General features: G+C 43.6%; 1 protein-coding gene across 3 annotated transcripts in view; it reads right to left on the reverse strand.

Annotated features, from left to right (window-relative positions):
- The window catches only part of LOC140209849 (probable E3 ubiquitin-protein ligase RNF144A-A), a 104,991-nt gene extending 99,390 nt beyond the window's left edge, over nt 1–5,601 (reverse strand). For all 3 annotated transcript variants that reach the window (XM_072278438.1, XM_072278420.1, XM_072278429.1), the window contains exon 1: nt 5,345–5,601. The gene's annotated coding sequence lies outside the window, so the exon portion shown is untranslated. The remainder of the gene's footprint in view (nt 1–5,344) is intronic.
- Nucleotides 5,602–11,032: the final 5,431 nt, after the last annotated feature.

Here is an 11,032-nt window from a genome sequence, read left to right on the forward strand (position 1 = left end):
AAGGATTTAATGTTGAGACTTATAAAGAACTGATGAGGCCTCACTTGGAGTACTGTAAGTAGTTTTGGGTCCTTTATCTGAGAAAGGATGTGCTGAAACTGGAGAGGGTTCAAAGGAGGTTCATGAAAATCATTCCAGGATTGAATGGCTTATCATATGAAGAGCATCTGATGGCTCTGGGCCTGTATTTGCTGGAATTCAGAAGAATGAGGGGTGCCCTTATTGCAACCTATCAAATGGTGAAAGGCCTTGACAGAGTGGATATAGAGAGGATGTTTCCAATGGTGGGAAGCTTAAGACCAGAGGACACAGCCAGAAAAGAGGGGCATCCTTTTAGAATGGAGATGAGGAGGAATTTCTTTAGCCAAAGAGTGGTGTATCTCTGGAATTCTCTGCCACAGCAGCTGTGGTGCCCAAGTCTTTATGTATATTTAAGGCAGAGATTGATAGATTCTTGATTGGCTAGGCATGAAGGGATACAAGCAGAAGGCAGGAGATTGGGGCTGAGAGGAAAATTGAATCAGCCATGATGAAATGGTGGAGCAGACTCGTTGGGCCAAATGGCCTAATTCTGCTCCTATATCTTATGGTATATGGTATTATGGTATAACTGCAACACTTAAAAGACACTTGGACAGATTCAATATAGGAAAGGTTTAAATAGATATGTGCTAAATGCAGACACGTAAAACTAGCTCAGACAGACATCCTTGGATGAGTTAGACCAAATGGCCTCTCTCCATGGTGTATGACTCTATGCTTGTGTACTTCAGCTTTTTTTCAGCACACTCAGACATTGTCTTCCATTCCAGACCCAACAACCACAACTGTGCAATTGGCCAAGAAGATGTTTGAGACAGTTAGGGTGGCTTATACCTTGCTATGTGCTAAAACATGATCTACACAATTCTCAGTGGGATCACAGCAGCAGTAATCATCAAGGAAGGAGGCTGCAGGAGCTTGGAATTCAGTGAAAGAGACTTGGAAAGACATATATGTGAGTTAAACTTCAGTGATGAGGAGGCCAGGAGATGAGTTAAGGATAACATTTGAAAATCCTGGCAGAAGATGCCTACAGTATTACCACACTCATTTGGCAATTGTGAAGGGTCAGTGAAAAAAATTAACACAGCAGATCAAAGTGTTGTTTGACTTGGAATGTTTTGTAGCTCTGCTTACCTCTCCATGGCATGCAGAGAATTTCCAGCCCTTTCTGGTTTTCATTCAAATTCCCAATGCACTTTTCCTCATAAATAAAAGCCTAAAGTGAGCTTCAAACAACCCAAGAACAGCTCTGCCAGCTAATTCAGTAACTTGATAGGGATTCATTCATTGATGTCCTATAGTCAGTTAGTGCAGGTGAATCTGCATAGCAATCCAACATGAATCAAAGTGTTTGGACACCCCTTGCGGTGACTGAGTGCAGTATATTATTGTGGGGTTATGGTTTCACAAGCTCATCTCTGAAGGCATGTCCCATCTACTCTGTTGTGATGCCCTAGTGAGCAGCAAACTGAGAATCATTGTGGGGATCTGCTGCAGTTCTTTGGAATTAACTTGTGTGAGAAAGCTGAGAGTCAACAAGAGCTTGCTTAAACCAGGGAATGCCACTAGGCACAGAAGACTGATCAAAGGTATCCCCACAACATTTCACACACCCCAGCGAATGACAACTCAGCCCAAAAGTACTTTGTTCATCAGAAACAGCTGGTCTAGACACTAGACACTAGAATACTACACCACAGTACAGGCCCTTCGGCCCTCGATGTTGTGCTGACCCCTATATTCCTTTTAAAAAAACGTACTAAACCCACACTACCCCGTAACCCTCTATTTTTCTTTCATCCATGTGCCTGTCCAAGAGGCTCTTAAATATCCCTAATGTTTTAGCCTCCACCACCATCATCCTTGGCAAGTCATTCCAGGCACACACAACCCTCTGTGTAAAAAACTTATCCCTAAACTCCCCTCCCTTAACTTTGTACATATGCCCTCTGGTGTTTTCTATTTGTGCCCTGGGAAACAGGTACTGGCTATCCACCCTATCTATGCCTCTCATAATCTAGTAGACCTCTATCAAGTCCCCTCTCATCCTTCTACGCTCCAAAGAGGGAAGTCCCAGCTCTGCTAACCTTGCCTCATAAGACTTGTTTTCCAATCCAGGCAACATCCTGGTAAATCTCCACTGTACCCTCTCCGTAGCTTCTACATCCTTCCTATAATGAGGTGGCCAGAACTGAACGCAATACTCTAAGTGTGGTCTCACCAGAGATTTATAGATTTGAAACATGACCTCTCTACTCTTGAACTCAATCCCCCTATTAATGAAGCCTAGCATCCCATAGGCCTTCTTAACTATCCTATCAACCTGTGCATCAACCTTGAGGGATGTATGGGTTTGAACCCCAAAGTCCCTCTGTTCATCCACACTTTTAAGTAACCAACAATTAACACTGTACTCAGCCTTCTGGTTTGTCCTTCCAAAATGTATCACAGAGGAGGAGAAGATGGCGGCGCGACGCAGCTTGCAGCGGCCACTCCAGTGAATTATATCTGTTATCTGTCAGGTAGGGTGCCGTGCACAATCCTGATCTGATGGAGACAGACATGAAAGCACGGAGGAACATCTGGTGAAACTTCTGAAATGCCTTTTTTGCTGCCGCTGCTACTGCGTGATCCAGAATCTCCGGAGGGGAAGGCCCCGAGTCCTTGGCTTTGCTTGTTGCTTGGCAGCTGGGGCAGGGTTGAGGCCCTCAGCAGAGATGGTGCTCGGTGTCGGAGGGCTGGTCGGAGGCTCTAAGTTTTCGGACGGGCTCAAAGTCAGCTGCGGTCGGGTGTTTCCAATGCATCAGCAAGTTTGCGTCGCTTGGGGGTTCAAGGCAGGGACAGTTTCTCCCTTCTACCGTCTGCATGAGATGATGGGGCTATCCGGACTTGAGACTTTTTTACCGTGCCCATGGTCTGCTCTTTATCAAATTATGGTATTGCTTTGCACTGTTGTAACTATATATTATAATTATGTGGTTTTGTTAGTTTTAGTCTTGGTTTGTCCTGTGTTTCTGTGATATCTTTCTGGAGGAACATTGTATCATTTTTAATGCATGCATTTCTAAATGACAATAAACGAGGACTGAGTGTCCTCATAATCTAACATTTATCCAGATTGAACTCCATCTGCCACTTTTCTGTCCAACTCTACTTCCTGCCTATATCGTCTTGTAACCTTCGACAACCTACAGCTCCATCCACAACTCCTCCAATCCTCGTGTCGTCCAGAAGCTTACTCACCCATCCTTCCACCTCTTCATCCAGGTCATTTATAAGAATCATAAAGAGCAGGGGTCCCACAGAACCTTGCGGCACTCCACTAGTCACCGACCTCCAGACGGAATACTTTCCTTCCACTACTATCCTCTGCTTTCTTCCTGTAAGCCAATTTTTTAACCAAACAGCCAAGGTTCCACTGATCCCATGCCTCATGACTTTCTGGATGAGTCTCTCATGGGAGGCCTTGTCAAATGCCTTGCTAAAATCCAGATAGACCACATCTACCGCCCTACCCTCATCAATTTCTTTTGTTACCTCTTCAAAAAACTCAATTAGGCTCATGAGGCACGACCTTCCCTTCACAAAGCCATGTTGACTATCCTTGAGTAGACTGTACTTCCCCAAGTGCTCGTAGATCCTATTCTTAAGAATCCTTTCCAATAGTTTACAGACCACCGATGTAAGACTCACAGGTCTATAGTTCCCAGGATTCTCCCTATTACCTTTTTTAAACAAGGGAACTACATTTGCTATTCTCCAATCCTCCAGCACCTCCCCTAAAGCCAAAGAGATTCAAATATCATAGCTACTTCTCTAGCGATCTCTTCTCTCACTTCCCACAGCAACCTGGGGTATATCACGTCCGGCCCTGGGAATTTATCAATCTTGATGTTTTTAAGAAGATCCAACACTTCTTCCTTAATCTCCACATTGTCCAGCACACAGGCCTGTTCTATTTTCGCCTCACCCTGATCAAGGTCCTTTTCACTTGTGAATACTGAAGCGAAGTATTCATTCAGGACCTCCCCAACCTCCTCCGCCTCCAGGCACATGTTGCTTTCTTTATCCTTTAGCGGCCCCATCTTCATTCTTGTCATCCTTCTGAAGTGGTACCTCTAGAAGTCTTCAAGTGTGAAGCGCATCTTTCTCTCCAGCCCCAAGCTCTACAATTTATTCCGTGGCTAAACACCAACACCAACTACAATGACTTCTCCAGAAGAGGAGTGCTGCCAATGACGTCCTCACTGAAATATCCATAGCAGAAGCATGTAAGCAACTAGATGCTGCTCAAATTTAGCATCGTATGCCACTGGAAGGTGAGCAGCCTGCAGTCGGTTCTGAGGCTCCCGATGTCAGCGAAGCGGGTCGGTTAAAAAACATAAGAATGGCAACAAAGTCGCAGAATACACTCCTTCTACTTGACAGCTTTCCACTAAGGTCAAAGGTTAAACTTTTAAGATCCAATTTACGTCGTTAAGAGGCAGAAATGGTCATTGCAAACACAGTGCAGTAATTTGGTGCGCGTCTTAAACTGGAAAATCACTTATCATACTGGATTGAGAGACGCACGTTAGTGCCTGGTCCATTTTCCCGATCGGCGCAACGACAATCAACACTGGGTTAAAATTGTGTTACCGTACATGAAAAATTGGTGCTAACCGATCCAGTTTCTTGACACTCGTCATGGAAAAAAACAAGTTTGGTATAAGAAATATATTAATTACTATCTATGTTTTTTTCTATAACAGCTGTAACTGGGATAGCGGAGGCAAAACCTACCAACTATATTATCTGTGGGTTCGATTCTATCGAGGAGTTGATACTTGGCACTTCGATCCTTGCGTGCAATTTAAAAACTGAAATTTATCCGGTTTTACAAAGTACAGTACTGTCAGTGTAATGTCCGAAGATAAATATACAAACTGGTTACCATCGGTGCAAACCGCTCCTGTCAATTGAGATGCAGCTGTAAATATTGGGCAACAAGGGACAGAGTGTAAAAAAATACACTGCTCCTAATTTTTAGCGGTATTTATTGCATGAAAATTCGCTTCCCGTTGCGAGATTAACAAAGTATTAATACTTAAGAAGAATCTAGCAAATTACAAAGGTTGCCTCGGCCAACTGGAAGTCCCAGTTCAGAGGGGTAATGACATTATTACCGAAATGTCAGGAGAGCCGCAAGTTGCTAATTGCATAAAGGGCAAGGAGACAGGCCCAAACCATGAACTACTAGAGATTCACATCGTGTCTCGTCATGCCAGAGACATTCAAGATTTTAAGATGCACGACCCACCTTTGTCTCTTTGTTTGGGTTCAGTTGCAAAACCTATCGAGGCGGACAGAGCCTAACCTCCGGTTGTCCAGGGAAGCTGGGAGCGGAAGAGGTTTATTCTCTACTTTTTCCCGTCTTCTTTACCCAAAACCGAGATCCACTGGCCAATGTTCTCTTTCTCTCTCCTTATCGTCTGCAAAGGTAGCAGTGGCTGCATCCGGCAGCCTAACCACGAAAGCGATCGCACTCCATCAGCGGGCGGCTGCGTCACTATCAGGCACCCTCCGCCCACTGAGCTGCGCTGATTGCGGCCGCTGCCAATGAAAGTGAACGTCGAGACAGACGGGAGCTGCGCGCAGAGCCAGACAATGGGAGTAGAACCCAGGCTGAGCCGTTGCTAGGCGGCGATTGAAACGCGGCGGAGTCCGGCCGCTGCCAAGCTCGCACTTTCGCGGCCCAAGAGAGGTGTAGTCTTGAGCTAGGATGCATGTATTTGGAACGAAATCACTCAGCAGGTCCGACATCAGTGCGGCGAGAAACGCAATCGACGTTTCCAGGCTTTCGCTCTGGCTGTATATTTAGCTGCATCTTTGTGTGGGATCGGCTTCATTTTTCACCACTGTGGTGGAGAGATTCGAGCCCAGTTCCTGGTACCGAACCACGGCGGAAGCTCGGGTTTTAAACTACATCACAGGCGTTCAAGCATTTACGGTGTTTGAGAGGGATGCAGTCGTTGTGACACAGTCCAAAAGGCCTCAAGAAGAGATGCTATGTAGATGCATTGTTAGAAACCAAAAGGAGAGGTTTGGAGCGACCTGACAGGCAGGGTTGTGGGTTGTTTGCTGGAATACTGTCAATAAATCGGGGGCGGCGGGGGGGGGGGGGGATTCACGATGGCTCGAAGTTTCCCACCTGCGCCCACCCACTCATGCAAAACCTGAACCCGCATAAAATATGCGACTGAAAACAAAAAAAGTAGAATTTTTGTTAGTAAGTACAAGCTCCGTTAACTATTCTGCCGAAACCTGACAACTTGACCCACCCAATTTCAGGCCATCCTGCATCTGTTATTGTTTTCTTCCTTGTACTTACTTCCTTTCCCCGCATCTATGCTATTCCTTGTTTTTGCACTGCCGTCTCTCTGGGGGCTAACTATATTTTTGTGTGTCCTTTCGTGGATTTATTGAATCTACTTTAAATTTTCCAGACAACTGGTGATTTTCTTTCCCTTCATAGTTTTGAAGATACCCAAATCATTCCGTGGGCACAGTTCCATTAATCCTACTCAATTAGAGTACTTTATTAACTGATAGATCTTTTCAAAGTACAGCGTGTTTGGCAGCACCGCATCGTTTTCTGATGCTCAGTTGATATACTATTGAGCATTTTAAAATATTTTGATTGTGATTTTTCAAAACTTGAATTCACTTTTATCGCAGTATAATTAACATTAAAAATTACATAACTGCCCTGTTGGCAATTCATCAATTGTTGAAAAATTCCTCGGAGGATTATTCAGGATCCGCAGTGTGTGCCAGGGTTGCTAGACATTTAAGATGTCGTGAACTGGAAAGCCACGCAGCAGATCAGTAAGTGGAAGAAGCGAAATTCGTCATCATCAAATAGATGTCGTTTTCTTTTTGATGTCTGAAACTGCACTTGCATCGTATTTATAGGGGTTCCATACTTATACCGTACAACCATAAGACATAGGAGCAGAATTAGGCCATCGAGTCATTTCATCATGATTGATTTATTATCCCTCTCAACCCCATTTTCCTGCCTTCTTCCTGTAACCTCTGACGCCCTAACTAATCAAGAACTTATTGACCTCTCTTTTAAATGACTTGGCCTCTACAGCCACTCCTGGCAATGAGTTACTCAGATTCAGAATCAGGTTTAATATTGCCGGCTTATGTCGTGAAATGCGTTGTTTTGCGGCAGCAGTACTTTGCAATGCAGCGGAATAAAAACTAGAAATTACAATAAAAAGTTTATATACAAAAAGAAATTAAGTAAGTAATGCAAAATGAGAGGGGGGAAATACTGAGGGAGTGTTCATGGGTTCGTTGTCCATTAAGAAATCTGATGGTAGAGGGGAAGAAGCTGTTGCTGAAATGTTGAGAGTGTGTGTCTTCAGGCTCCTGTATGTCCTCCTTGATGGTAGCAATGAGAAGAGGGCATGTCCTCGGTGATGGGGGTCCCCAGTGATGAATGCCACCTTTTTGAAGCATCGCCTTTTGAAGGTGTATAGGATTGTTGGGAGGCTGGTGCCTGTGATGGAGCTGGCTGAGTTTATAACTTTCTGCTGCTTTTGCTGAGCCTCTGTAGTGGCTCCTCCATTCCAGATGGTGATGCAACCAGTTAGAATGCTCAGCATGGTATGTCTATAGATATTTGCATGTGTCGTTGGTGATATACCAATTCTCCTCAAACTCCAAATGAAATATTGCTGCTGTTATGCCTTATATTCAATTGCATCAATATATCGGGCCCAGGATAGATCCCCAGAGATGTTGACACCCCAGAAACTTGAAACTACTCACCTTTTCCACGTTGATCCCTTGACGAGGACTGGTGTGTGTTGCCTCAACTTAACCATGCTGAAGTCCACAATCAATTCCTTGGTCGTACAGATGTTGAGTGTAAGGTTATTGCTGCAAAACCACTTCCTCATCACATTTGAAATTCTGCCAGCAATATTTGCGTCATCGGCAAATTTATAGATGGTGTTTGAGCTGTGTCTAGCTGCACTTTCATTGGTGTATAGAGAGGTGAGCGGTGGGCTAAGCACGCATCCTTGAGGTGAGCAGGTGTTGATTGTCGGCGATTCACCAGCATCCGGCTAAAAAAATTCTGTTCTAAATGGACATCCCTCTTTTCTGAGGCTGTGCCGGCTGGTCCTAGAGGAAATGTCCTTCCCATATACACTCTGTATAGGCTTTTCAATATTCGATAGGTTTTAATGAGATCCCATCTCAGTCTTCTAAACTCCTGCATGTACAGGCCCAGAGCCATCAAGCAGTCATTATACATTAACCCTTTCATTCGCGTGAACCTCCTCTGGATTCTTTCCAATGCCAGCACATCTTTTCTCAGATAAGGGGCCAAAACTGCACGTCATATTCCAAGTGTGTTCTGACCTATGCCTTATCAAGCCTCAATGCTTTGCTCCTATATTCTGACCCTCTCGAAATGATTGCATTTGCCTTCCTTACCACTGACTCAACCCGCAAGTTAACCTCTATGGAATACTGCACAAGGACTCACAAGTCCCTTTGCACTTAAGATTTTTGAATTTTCTTCCCATTTAGAAAATAGTCTATGCCTTTATTCCTACCAAAGAGCATGACCATTCACTTCTCTACACTATGTTCCATCTGCTACTCCTTTGTCTGTTCTCCCAATCTGTCCAAGTCCTTCTGCATACTCCCTGCTTTTTCAACACCACCTGCCTCAAAACCTATCTTTGTTTTGCCTGCAAATGTGGCCACAATGCCATCAGAATTAAGTTTATTATCACCAGCATGTGTCGTGAAATTTGTTAACTTAGCAGCAGCAGTTCAATGAAATACATAATATAAAAGAAAAAAATACATAATCAATTACAGTACACATACATTGAATAGATTAAAAATTGTGCAAAAACAAATAATATATATTAAAAAAGTGAGGTAGTGTTCATGGGTTCAATGTTAAATTAGGAATTGGATGGCAAAGGGAAGGAAGCTGTTCCTGCAACGCTGAGTGTGTGCCTTCAGGCTTCTGTACCTCCTACCTGATGGTAACAGTGAGAAAAGGGCATGTCCTAGGTGCTGGAGATCCTTAATAATGGAAGCTGCCTTTTTGAGACTCCACTCCTTGAAAATGTCCTGGGTACTTTGTAGGCTAGTACCCAAGATGTAGCTGACTAAATTTACAACCCTCTGCAGCTTCTTTCAGTCCTGTGCAGTAGTGACCCCCCCCCCCCATATCAGATAGTGATGCAGCCTGTCAGAATGCTCTCCATGGTACATCTATAGAAGTTTTTGAGTGTATTTGTTGCCATACCAAATCTCTTCAAACTCCTAATGAAGTATAGTCGCTGTCTTGCCTTCTTTATAGCTGCATCCATATATTGGGACCAGGTTAGGATCTCAGAGGTGCTCATCAGTTCATCTTCCAAATCATTGACATATAACGTGAAAAGAAGTGGTTCCAATACCATCCCTTTGGACTCCACTTGTCACTGGCAGCCAACGAGAATAGGCACCTTTTATTCTGAGTCTCTCCATGCTAGTGTCTTCCCTGTAATGCCATGGACATATAAGTAACATATCTTGTTAGGCAGCCTCATGTGCGACAAAGGCCTTCTGATAGCCAAGTAAACAACACCCACTGACTCGCCTTTGTCTATCCTGCCTGTTATTTCCTCAAAGAATTCCAACAGACTTGTCAGGCAATATTTCCCCTTAAGGAAACCATGCTGACTTTGGCCTACTTTAACATGAACTCCAAGTACCTCGAAACTTCATCGTTAATAATGGACTCCTACATCCTCCCAACCACTGAAGTCAGGCTAACTGATGTATAATTTCCTTTCTTCTGCCTCCCTCACTTCTTAAAGCATAGAGTGACATTTACAATTTTCTAGACCTCCAGAATCCAGTGATTCTTGAAAGATCATTACTAATGCCTCCTCAATTTCTTCAGTTACCTCTTTCTGACCCTATTTCAGATGATTTATCTACCTTCAGACCTTTCAGCTCCCCAAACGCCTTCTCCTTAGTAATAGAAACTACACTCATTTCTGCCCCCTGAAACTCAAGTTTCTGGCATACTGAAAGTGCTTTCTACGTGAAGGCTGGTGCAAAATACTTATTAGGTTCATCCGCCTTTTCTGTATTCACTCATTGTTACATCAGTCTTATTTTCCAGCAGTCCAATATTCACTCTTGCCCCTTTTTTACTCTTTATATATCTGAGGAAAATCTTCTGGTATCCTCTGATATTTTTGGCTAGCTTACCTTCATATTTCATCTGTTCTCTCCTTATGGTTCTTTAGGTGACTTTTGTACATTTTTAAACATTTCCCAATGCTCTAAATTCACACTAATTTTCTATATGTGATCTGTTTTCTTTGACTTCCCTTGTCAGCCACAGTTGCTTCATCCTCCCTTGAGAATACTTTATCTTTGGGATATACAGTATCTACCCTGTGCCCTCCAAATTACCCGCAGAAAGCACAGCCATTGCTAGAGTCCACGACCAATCAACTTTGGCCAGCTTCCCTCCCATGCCTCCATAATTCCTTTTACTCCACCATAATAATGATAGTTCTGACTTTATCTTCTCCTCCTCAAACTGCAGGGTGAGCTCTATCATATAATGATCACAGCCTCCCAAGGGTTCCTTGCACTTAATCTTCCTAATCAAATCTGGTTCCTTACATGACACCCAATCTAGACTTAACTTTTCTCTAGTGAGCACAGCCACAAGTTACTCTAAAAGGCAATCACATAGGCATTCTACAAATTTGTTCTTGTGATCCAGTACCAACCTGATTTTCTCAATCAGCCTGCAATTGAAATCCTCCATGCCTATTATAACATTACCCTTATTACATGTTTTTTCTATTTCCTGTTGAAATTTATATCCCACATCCTGACTACTGGGGGCTGTTTGTTTTTACCCTTGCATTTTCTTAACTCTACTATTGAGGATTCTGCA

Source organism: Mobula birostris, chromosome 2, assembly GCF_030028105.1.
Source record: "Mobula birostris isolate sMobBir1 chromosome 2, sMobBir1.hap1, whole genome shotgun sequence".
In the NCBI taxonomy this organism is placed as follows: domain Eukaryota; kingdom Metazoa; phylum Chordata; class Chondrichthyes; order Myliobatiformes; family Myliobatidae; genus Mobula; species Mobula birostris.